Raw genomic sequence first — 12,696 nt, 5'->3', positions numbered from 1 at the left:
CATTCATGTAAAATGTGAGGCTCCTGAAGCATCTAATACTGACGCCAATTTGAAGCCTTAGGAAGTGTTAGTATCTAACGCTTTGAGATGAGAATGTCTTGGACTCACAGGTTTAACAAGACTCTGCCTTAGAGACAGGGTGCAGTGTTTGGACCTTGGAGCAGACCCATTGTTCCGTTGTGTTAAAAGCACCCACATGATGTGGTTGGGCATCTTGTAAGAAAACCTCTTGGACACCTTATAGTGGAGGTCTCTTAGGCAGTTCCCGCAGGTAGTAGACATGAGGTCAGACCCAGTACACAATGGAGACATTAACCTGCTGCCACCATTACCTGACTATGGATAAGTGGAAGATAATGGATGGATGGATGCATGGCTCACTAATTTAAAATGTTTTACATTTCTTCTGTGTCTTAGCAGACTGGTTTAAAGTGACCCATGTAACGACAGCAAGTTTGCTTTTGGTACAATCTGACACAACAAAGGTGAACTGTATGATTTTCCAGAAACACACAATAAAAAGTAACTTTGAATAATTATAATTTGAACTTTGGTTGAACTTTCTAGAAGGTATTACTGGTGTCATTTTCTCTGCTCTCATATTTTGAACTTGCCCATTCTGCAGACTTGTATCCATGCTCATGTAAAAAGGTGATTAGAGACTTAGTTGTACCTATACATGACAGACACTTTGGTATTTTCCAGGAGAAATCTATTTGGGGGAAAGGAGGTTTCTCTTATCCCCTACCCCAATTACAGAAACCAGGTTTCCCATTTACATCACAGTCTGCTGACTCAAAAAAGCTGACAGTAATCTTGCTACTTCAATTCAAGAAAATGCACTAATGTGTGCGCACAAATAAAACCAGGTGCCAAAATTAACACTGGAAAGAAGGGCAAATGCTCTGGAGGGAAAATGGTGGGATGTGGCATCAAGATGCCTTAACGTTGTTTTAATTTCCAACAAAAGTGAATTTGCTCCATTTTGTCCCAGAGAAGACAAATACATAATAATATAGCAAAATGACACTTCTAGGCCAACAGTGAATTTCACAAGATGAAAAACTGCTTAATGGACTTGTTCACCAGGGCTTTTCAATAAGGCGACCATGCAACCACTCAATCTCCAGCCTGCTCCCCTTTCTCAATGCAGGCTGTCATATTTTGATGGCTGCTCTTGTATTTGGAACAAATTATGTGTGGAAGTCCAATAGAAAATCTGCTGCCTGCTTCTTGACATGCCTAATGAAAATGGATGAGTGGGTAACATGAATGGAACCAGACACCTGACAGTGTATTGTCTCTCTCGTTCAGTGCACAGGAACAGGCTGAATGCGGTTGCACATCCCTCCCGACGGAAATGAAGATGTTCCATCTAATGGGAAGCATAATGGCTGTGGACAGATGGAAGACATCTTGCTTTAGCCTGCATTCCCCTTCTTGGTAACGAAGGCACGGATTGTTGACAGATAAGGGTTGGAGAAAAAACAAGTATGAGTGCTGTGTTACTGTTGAGTGTCAAGCCCTCAAAAATTGTAAAGGAGATGGAATAAACCATGCTCAAATATCGGAAAGCATGTGGGTGTGCATAATGTACTATCGTGTGTGTGCATGTGTGTGTGTGTGTGTCTGGGAGAAATAATGCTGGGCTCTCCTGGCTGTTCCCTACCTCAGAGCATCAGGTCAATACACGCTCACCAGGATGCGAGGCCCCTGGCAGGGAGGTCATGTCACTAGCTGTAAAAATAGCAGCTGGCAATCCAATAGCTCTGATTTATGAAGCATGTCAATACCTGGACTGTAACAATGCATTGGGCAGGAGATGATTGGTGCTCTCTCAGTTGGACAATAAGCACAGCCTTGCTGCAAGATTGACACTTTACCCAGCACCATAAACCCATCATCCCAGCTGTGAAAGGACTCAATTACTAATGGCAATAACTCTCAACTTTTCTTTTGTTATTCTTGGATTCTTGTTTTTTTCTCTGGGGACTTTTCACTTTTCACTCTTCCCTCTTCAGAACAACTTTGAAAAAACATTTTTAAATCAATCTCTATACTGTTAAAGTAAAACATATCATGTCCTGATGGGTAACTAAACCATAAATGATGTATTTTAGAACAAACATTTGTTGGCATATAACATTCATATAGGTAATTTGTTTGTCAAATTGTTTGACTTTAAAATATTTGGGAAAAATCCTATGGCCTCTCCTAAATCTAACAATGGTTATTTGTGAAGTTAATAGGTTATTTTCAGTCCCCCTAGATGTAGAAGTAGTGGTCAGTGCTCATGATCCAACTTTCCAAAAATCCTCAGTTGATCAAGTGATTTTATTTATTGGGTTTATTATTGATTAAAAAGCATGGAAGAGCCATAAGATCATTATATTTGATCATGATGATTTATTTCATGTTGAGATGCTGTCTATATTTCTATGTGTGTAGTTTGGTTGGTTATAAATACAGAGAGGTTGTATTAGGTAGCTGACTTTTGACATCCACACTTCCTGTTGTCAGTGTCTCTCCAACTTCCACATGAAACCATTTATCAGGAGTCCAGAAAAAAAGAAACAAAGGAGAGAAGAACAGCAATTCCATGGCGATTGTATCTATTTAATATGGTACTTCATAGATATTAACTCATTAGAACATTATTCTAAAACTTAAGAAGTGGTTTGTAAATCCTAAAACATCCTAAAACCTTCTAATGTTTTCTAATAAACTTAAACGTGTTCACATAAAAAAATTCACTACCTCTATTTCTTGGGCTCTGTAACAGAAAGAAACATAAAATAAAACACTATTAAATTAATTTTAGGCATTTGGCTTAAACTAGAAATTATTAGAAATTACTGCTTTTGCCCAAATGCTCATTATCTACCTCCCAAAAGCAAATATCATTCTCCATCACAGCAAAGGGGAAAACAATTTAAGTGGCCTATTGATAATTCACCATAGTACCAGTATCAAATGATAACATTTACATTTACATTTAGTCATTTAGGAGTCACTTTTATCCAAAGCGACTTAAGCGAAAAAATCTAAGTCAAGGAGAAAACATCAAAGCAAAGTCCTATCAGAAAAGTGTTCACATTTCATGAGATGCAAGTGCGAGAAAAAGCAGAAAGGATTTTTTTTTAAGAGATTTATTTTTTAGATTTTTTAAGAGATTTAAGTGCATAGGAAGATGCAGAAGAGTTCTGTTTTCAGCAGTTTTTTGAATATTGGGAGTGAGTTTGCTGAGCGTGCAGAGTTTGGTAGCTCGTTCCACCATCGTGGATCATTGCGCTACAAATAAGAGCATGTATAAGTCCAATGTGTAGGGTATAATATAGAAACAATAGAGTGCAATAAATAAATTGTATATGTGACAGTTTATTGTTTTCCAACAACACAATGACTTGTGATCACATACAACACCACAGTAGCTGAAAAGAAATCCTAGGGGAACCCTGCATACTGTTCATTTTAATCTGACATCAAGCCTACTTGTGGTTCCCAGAATTTCCAAAGGTAGAATGGGAGGCAGAGCCTTTAGCTATCAAGCTTCTCTCCTGTGGAACCAGCTCCCAGTTCACATTTACTACTTTTAAGTCAAGGCTGAAAACCTTCCTCTTTGATATTTATGCTGCTATAGGCTTAGACTGCTGGGGGACTAGTATGCATGTTTCCAGTATGCAGCGACTGGTCCTACTCACCTGCCCAATGTTTTGTTTGCATTTTTTTAATTCTTCATTTATTCTTTTCTCTCTCCATTTCTCACTCACCTCAACCAGTTAAGGCAGATGGTCGTCCACCCTGAGCCTGGTTCTGCTGGATGTTTCTTCCATTAAAGGGAGTTTTTCCTCTCCCCTGTTGCCTAGGGCTTGTTCAAAGGGGATTTGTTGGCATACCAGCCTTTTCACATTATCACATAACATAGCAGTTCTCTTTTTTGAATAATGTGACCTGTGTTAATTTTCCCAGGCCTATTTTTTAACTTGGTAAACCTTTACATTACATATATTAATTGCATAAATGAACACATTCATTTCCTCAGCCCTAACTGAAACATCATTTTAATACAGTTGTTTAACAAATCAGTAGGTTTCTGTTTGTTTTCATGTATATGGTCACTGATTTAATATTGCAAATGTCCAGTATTCAGACTCTTTTTTAGCTCCATATCATCCTCACCACAACAGCTCATATCAAGCTCTTTATGTTTGTGAGCTTGTTGCTCACTTTATCGGTTTATCTGTTTATCTGTATATCTGGTTCAAACAGCTGTCTGCTGTAAACAAGGTTGATGAAAGCAGATAAAGACACTGAAACCTTTAGGACATGTACATATTCCACAGAGCTCAGGAAAACTGCAGAGTTGGTAAAAAGAAATACAAACATGACTCTATTTCTTGTTTGAAAAAGTTAATTTAAAAGACACAAGATGACAACAAAAAAGATCCACAACAACCATAAGACAATGCAAAAGATATGAAAAATGATAATTCATTTCATGCATCCATGAAACAGATGACAAAATTACAAATAAATGAATAAACAACTAAGGACAAACAAAAAATGTCTAATACACATATGAAAACACTAAAAAACCCAAAAAATGTTTTCTTTATTTTGGAATGCAGTTTTTACTTTAATTTATGGGCTACACACTTCTGCATGTTTGTGCCCAGGTACAGCAGGTGAATTGCACTTCTTGCTTTTGTGCAGTGTCTTCTCAGTGTATTTACCCTTTTTTCCTAGTGTATCTTGGTGTGTTGGGATTTCCTCCATATACACCTTTATTGATTCATCAAAACAAGCATTCAATCAGCTTCATAATGTGTAAGTCCAGGGAGCCTTAAGGTGGTCTTAAAAATAACATAAAACAGACACTGTATTTAGGTACTTTTGAGTAGAAAAATTAAATTAAATTCAATTCAACTTTATTTATATAGCGCCAATTCACAACAAAGTCATCTCAGGGCACTTTACAGAATAAAGTCAAGATTATAAAGATGTATAAAGAGAACCCAACAATTCCCCCTGGAGCAAGCCATAGGCAACAGTGGAGAGGAAAAACTCCCTTTAACGGAAGAAACCTCCAGCAGAACCAGGCTCAGGATGGACGGCCATCTGCCTCGACCGGTTGGGGTGAGTGGAAAGGGGAGAGAGAAAAGAACAGAGCAACAAAAAGCAACAACAAAACATCGGGCATATTGGTAGGACCAGCTGCACGCTGGTAGACACACAGCTTCAAAGCCGGGGGACACCTGCAGAAAGGGACAGAGAGAGGGGGACAGAGGAGGACAAAGACAACTACGGGAGAGAACACACAGAGTTAATGACATACAGTGGTGACAATTGCGGGGTGAGAGGAGAGGAGAGATGATCAAGAGGAGGAAAGGAGCTCAGTGCATTGGGGGGTGGGTCCCCCAGCAGTCTAAGCCTATGGCAGCATAACTATAACTAACTATATGCTTTATTAAAGAGGAAGGTTTTAAGCTTAGACTTAAAAGTAGAGAGGGTGTCTGCTTCCCGAATCTGAACTGGGAGCTGGTTCCACAAGAGAGGAGCTTGATAGCTAAAGGCTCTACCTCCCATTCTACTTTTGGAAATTCTGGGAACCACAAGTAGGCCTGCATTCTGAGAGCGAAGTGGTCTACTGGGATGATATGGTGCTATGAGGTCTTCTATATATGATGGAGCCTGACCATTCAGAGCTTTATATGTAAGAAGCAGGGTTTTAAATTCTATTCTAGATTTAATGGGAAGCCAATGGAGAGAAGCTAGTGAAGGTGAAATATGATCTCTCTTGCTAGTTCCAGTCAGCACTCTTGCTGCAGCATTTTGGATTAATTGCAGGCTCTTTAGGGAGTTACTGGGGCATCCTGAAAGTAGGGAATTACAGTAGTCCAACCTAGAAGTAACAAATGCATGGACCAGTTTTTCGGCATCACTTTGAGACAGGATGCTCCTAATTTTGGCAATGTTCCGTAGGTGGAAGAAGGCTGTTCTAAAGATTTGTTTTATATGTGAGTTAAAGGACAGATCCTGATCAAACATAACTCCAAGGTTCCTTGTAGTTGTACTGGAGGCCAGACTTATGCCATCTAGTGTAACAATATGGTTGGACATCATATCTCTGAGATTTTTGGGCCCAAATACTATGACTTCAGTTTTGTCTGAGTTTAAAAGGAATAAATTTTGGGACATCCAGGCCTTTATGTCTTGTAGGCATGCTTGAAGCTTTATTAACTGATATTTTCATCTGGTTCCATAGATAAATATAGCTGGGTATCATCAGCATAACAGTGGACATTTATGGAGTGTTTTCTAATAATGTTGCCTAAAGGAGACATATATAAAGTAAAAAGTATTGGTCCTAACACAGAGCCTTGTGGAACTCCATAGCTAACCTTTGTGTGCATGGAGGATTCATTAACATGAACAAATTGAAATCTATCAGATAGATAAGATTTAAACCAACCTAGTGCAGTTCCTGTAATTCCAATTTCATGTTCCAGTCTCTGTAATAAAATGTTATGATCAATGGTATCAAATGCAGCACTAAGATCTAACAGAACAAGTATAGAGAGGAGTCCATTATCTGAGGCCATGAGAAGATCGTTGGTGACTTTTACCAGTGCTGTTTCTGTACTATGATGAACTATAAATCCTGACTGAAAGTCTTCATACAAATTATTCCTATGAAGGTGATCACATAATTGTTTTGCGACTACTTTTTCAATTATTTTAGAAATAAAGGGGAGATTAGATATTGGTCTGTAATTGGCTAAAACACCTGGGTCAAGACAGGGTTTTTTAAGTAATGGTTTAATTACAGCTACCTTATAGGCCTGTGGTACATAGCCTGTTTCTAAAGATAGATTAATAGATACATTCATATTAGATATCATCAAGGGTAACGCTTCCTTGAGCAGCTTAGTTGGAATAGGGTCTAGCAGACAGGTTGTTGGTTTAGATGAGGTAATAATTGAAGTTAGCTCAGAGAGATCTATGGGTAAAAAGCAGTCTAACAGGGAGTGGGGCCTTATCGATGACTCTAGCACTGTTGAACATGAAGATCTATCTGTAATATTTGGGGGGAGGATCTGGTGAATTCGTTCTCTAATAGCTACAATTTTATTCATAAAGAAGCTCATGAAGTCATTGCTGCTCAAAGTTAAGGGAATAGTAGGCTCAACAGAACTATGGCTCTTAGTCAGCCTGGCTACAGTGCTGAACAGAAACCGGGGGTTGTTCTTGTTTTCTTCTATTAATGATGAATAATATGCTGTTCTGGCATCACTGAGAGCTTCTTTGTACGTTTTTAAACTATTTTTCCAGGCTAAATGAGATTCTTCTAACTTTCTGGAACGCCACTTCCTTTCCAACTTTTGTATTTCCTGTTTTAAGTTGCGTGTTTGTGAACTATACCATGGAGATCACCTCTTCTGGTTTACTGCCTTCTTTTCAGAGGGGCAACACTATCGAGTATTGTACGTAGTGAGGCTGCAGAATTGTCAACAAGATAATCTACTTGTGCAGGAGTAACATTAAGGAGACTACTTTCCATTGTATTAACATATGGTGAAGCAAATTATGAAGAAATAATTTCTTTAAATTTGTTGACAGCTTTTTCACTTAAGCATCTGCTATAGTGGAATTTTCCATAACTGCTATATAATCCGTTATTGTAAATTCAAATGTTATTAAAAAATGGTCAGACAGAAGAGAGTTGTGAGGAAATATGGTTAAATTATCCGCTTCAATTCCATACGTAAGGACAAGGTCTAACGTGTGACTAAAACAGTGAGTGGGTTTATTTACATTTTGGGAAAAACCAATTGAGTCTAATAATGAATTAAACGCAGTGCTCAGACAGTTACTGTCAGCATCTACATGAATGTTAAATGTCACACTTTCTATTGTGTGTTATAATTTTTGCAGGACCCGAAAAGGAGGAGACGGCAAGGGAAGGGGTCAAGCTCTCCCTGCCTGGTTTGTAGGAAGTAGTGTAGGGAGCCAGGCAGGACGAAGGCAGAAACACTCCGGGGTCCGTGAGGACAACGGGAAGAGCCCTCCGGGGGCCGGCGTGAAGACCGGTCTCTGAGGGGACGACAAGAAGAGCCCTCCGGGGGCCGGCGTGGAGGCCAGGGTTGAATGCAGAAGCCCTCTGGGGGTCGGTGTGGAGGCCCATCTCTTAGGGGACGACAAGAAAAACCCTGGTACGCTGGGAGAACGGCTGGTACCGACCAGCGGAGGACCAGGTAATGAACCCAAAGGGACATTGGCTGACCCAGGAGCAGGAGCCGGAGCAGGACCAGGGGCAGGATCATGGCCGACCCAGTGCTAGGAGTAGGAACAGGAACAGAGCCAGGCCCAGAGTCGGGATCCGGTGGAGCGCTGACCGGTCGAAAGGCAGGTGCCAGAGTAGGATCAGAGTCGGGAGCTGGACCTGGGCACATAGAGACGGGACAAACAGACACGAGAAACGGTCGCCGCCCTCGGCGCCGGGACAGGGAGAGGAACAGGAACTACACGAGCGGTCGCCGCCCTTGGCGCCGGTACAGGAACAGGAACTACACGAGCGGTCGCCGCCCTTGGCGCCGGGACAGGAACAGGAACTAGACGAGCGGTCGCCGCCCTTGGCGCCGGGACAAGGAGAGGATCAGAAACTAGACGAGCGGTCGCCGCCCTCGGTGCCGGGACAAGGAGAGGATCAGAAACTAGACGAGCGGTCGCCGCCCTCGGCGCCGGGACAGGGAGAGGATCAGGAACTAGATGAGCGGTCGCCGCCCTCGGCGCCGCAACGGGAACAGGATCAGCGGTCGCCGCCCTCGGCGCCGCAACAGGAACAGGATCAACAAGACCTGGGCGATCAGGGACAGGACAGAGACTGGAGAAACGGTCGCCGTTCTCGCCGCCAGGACAGGGAGAAGAACACGAACTATACGAGCGGTCACCGCCCTCGATGCAGTAACGGGAACAGGATCACCGGTTGCCGACCTCGGCGCCGGTACGGGAACAGGAACTGGGTGAGCCGGAGCGGGATCGCCAGAGGCTGCATACAGTCTCCCAGAAAGTTGGACCGAGGTGGCGGCGTGGATTCCCCGAGGAGCAGGGGCTGAGGTGGCGGCGTCAACCCGCAGCGGAACCAGAGGTGAGGTGGCAGCGTCGACCCGCAGCGGAGCAGGGGCTGAGGTGGCGGCGTCGACCCGCAGCGGAGCAGGGGCTGAGGTGGCGGCGTCGGCCGGCCCAGGATCAGCAGCTGAAGTGGCAGCGTCAACCCGCCCGGAGACAAGAAGGACAGCGTTGACCTGCTCGGAGGCAGCAGCTGAATAGCCAGTATCGATAAGTCCGGGGTCAGCAGCTGAAGAGGCAGTGTCTGACGAGCCAGAGGAAGTGCGTCCCGGTTTCCCCCCAGTCCTGAAATTGGCCAGGACCCCCAACACTTTGGGCACCCCAGGCAATTCGATCAGCCATGATCGGGAATAGATAATCCTTTCCAGCTGGGCAGCAGTCTCCCTGCGTAGGTTTGGGTCTGTAGACTGTTGGAATGTCTCCGCTAGGTTAGTAATGAGTCGTAGGATGATCGGGGTCTGTTTGCCCCTGGCCATAAGCTGCTCATAACTCCACTGACACAGTATCTGTGCAACTTCGGGAGCTTAGGATGAGGCAGGAACCGGCTGGGCAGGTGGGGAACTGTGGGCCGAAGGGAGACTACGAACTGGGGATCTACAACGGAGGGGGGGAAAGGGGCTGAGGTTTGGTCTGAAGCCTGGAGTTTTCTTTACGGCGGGGTCCCACTCCTGGAGGACAAAAAGCTAAGCGGGTGCCCTCAAAACAATTCAAAAGAGGGGCCTGAGGTTTAGGCTGTGGCTTGGGGTTTCTCCTACGCCGGGGCCCCACTCCCGGAGGACAAATAGCTAAGCGGGTGCCCTCAAAACTATTTAAGAGGTCAGGCTGATCAATAGCTTCAGGTCCGCAGCCAAGGGAGCGTTCAAAAGCTTCAGAGGCATCCATGTTAACAAATTAAATGCACGCCTCCCGGGTCCTAATTTTGGCCAGATCGTTCTGTCACACTTTCTATTGTGTGTTATAATTTTTGCAGGACCCGAAAAGGAGGAGACGGCAAGGGAAGGGGTTATAATTAAAGTTTATTTAAACAAAAGGAAACAGAAAATCACTCCGTGAGGAGGATGGGAAAACTCACGCTAATACTCACAACATAAACTAAGTAAAACAGACCAAGAACTTAAACGGCTGGGGAGAGAGGATTAACTAAATTATAACCACACTGGAAAGACAAGGGAACAAGGCACTAGAGAGAATAACACAGAAAACCTAAACAACAAAACTACGCAGGAATAAATGGAAAACCAAACCTCAGACCAAAACTCAAGGAACAAGTGGGCACAAGAGGGCAAAGTCCAAAGGGGGTAATCCGCAGGTATGCCGGGGAATCGGGGAAGCCAAAGTCCAAAGCGGTAATTCATAAGGAGAGTTCTCTAAGGAAGCAGGGGAGACGATCTGGCAGTTAGCAATGGGGAAAGCTGGGTATAAATAAACTGGGGAACAGGTGAAACCAATTAGAACAAAATGAGGAAGAAAAAGATACTAAAAAGACTCGAGGAAGGGACACAGGAGGAGCAACAAAATAAAAGCACAAAACAGGAAATCAATTTAAACAAAACTAGACCAAAACCAGGGACGTTGACACTTAAAGTCACCCACTATAATGACTTTATCTGTACTAAGCACTAAATCAGATAGAAAATCAGAAAATTCAATCAAAAACTCTGAATAAGTGACTGGAGGACGGTACACGATAACAAATAATAGTGGTTTTTGAGTTTTCCAGTTTGGGTGTGAAAGGTTAAGAGTAAGGCTCTCAAATGAGTTATAACTATGTTTAGGTCTAGGAATTATTGATAAGCTACAATGGAAGATTGCTGCAACTCCTCCACCTCGGCCTGTGCTTCTAGGAACATGATAATTAATATGACTTGGGGGGGTTGACTCATTTAAACTGACATATTCTTCCTGCTGCAAACAAGTTTCAGTGAGACAAAATAAATCGAATTGATGATCGCTTATTAAGTCATTTACTAAGAGAGAGATCTGATATTTAATAATCCACATTTAATAGTTTTGGGGTTTTGTTCTGTAAGAGGAGTAGTCTTAACTTTTATTAGGTTATTATGATTAACTCCTCTTGTTGTCATATTTACTTTATGTAATTTAGGTCGGGGAACAGACACAGTCTCTATAGGTATGTTGGAGTTGTGGGGGGGTGACGGTTGTAAGGATACTGCAGAGAGGCGTGTAGGACTGGATCTCTGCATCCTAGGCTCAACTCTGGATTGTCATACTTTTGGTTGTTTAATAAAACCAGCCATATTTCTGGATAAGAAAGCTGCACCATCTAAAGTAGGATGGATGCCATCTCTCCTAATCAGCCTAGGTTTTCCCCAAAAACGTTTCCAATTGTCTATGTAGCCCACATCGTTTGCTGGACACCACCTAGACAGCCAGCGGTTGAATGACGACATGCGGGTGTACATGTCGTCACTGGTCAGATTTGGCAGGGGTCCAGAGAAAATTACGGAGTCCGACATTGTTTTTGCAAAGTTACACACCGATTCAACATTCATTTTAGTGACCTCCGATTTGCGTAATCGGGCGTCATCAACTCGCACGTGAATAATAATATTACTGTATTTACGTTTATCCTTAGCCAGGAGTTTCAAATGTGATTCAACGTCGCCCGCTCTGGCCCCAGGAAGACATTTGACTACGGCCGCTGGAGTCTCTAACTTCACGTTTCTGACTATGGAGCTGCCAATTACCAGAGTTGGTTTCTCAGCGGGTGAGTCGCTGAGTGGGGAAAATCGATTAGAAACATGAACCGACTGGTGGTGAACCTCGGGCGTCTGTTTAGCATTAGATCTCTTAAGAACCGTCACCCAGCCGGACTGGCTTCCCGGCTGCTCGGGAACTGCCGGGGGACAGCTAGCAGGGGCTACGCTAGGTCGGCCCGCACCAGCTACTGGGACCTGACTAGCGAAGTTGTATTCCATGGTGCGGAGCCGTGCTTTCAATTCCGTGAGCCTCGCCTCCAAAGCTGCAAAAACCTTACACTACATACACCATACATAAACTTACATAAACCATTATCACTAAAGGAGGCAGAGGAAAAACTGAACATGAGTCACACCGAGCAAGTGAGAGAAGGAGAGACAGAGGGAGACAGAGAAGCCATTGCGAATGGATAACTGCTAAGCTAACGAAGCTGATATAAGTGAAGTGTGGAATTTGTAAACTTTAGCTGGTTATGTTTTGCAAAAGCAGGTGCTTGTGTAATACAAGCGTATGTTACGACTCAAGTATTAATTCTTGTGTGAAGAAATCACTTATTTAAGTAAAAATAACAGCTACAATTAATCAGTAAACAGTCTTTCGGTAGAAACCCAAGAGTGTGCTGAAACAGGAAGTGACGCAATACGTTTACCGCACGAGCAGCCAGAATGCAAACACAAGGGGCCACAAGCCAGTGTCTTCTTTTGCCAGTCCCAAGTCTGGATAAATGCAGAAGGCTGTTTCAGGAAGGGCATCCGACGTAAAACATATGCCAAATTAAACATGCGAATCGTGACAATGACTTACATACCGGATCGGTCAGGGCCGTTGGCCGAAGATGAAGAAGGA

The sequence above is a fragment of the Channa argus genome, chromosome 17 (assembly GCF_033026475.1).
Source record: "Channa argus isolate prfri chromosome 17, Channa argus male v1.0, whole genome shotgun sequence".
Taxonomy (NCBI): Eukaryota; Metazoa; Chordata; class Actinopteri; order Anabantiformes; family Channidae; genus Channa; species Channa argus.
The sequence above is the reverse complement of the archived record's forward strand: the minus strand, read 5'-3'. Positions refer to the sequence as shown.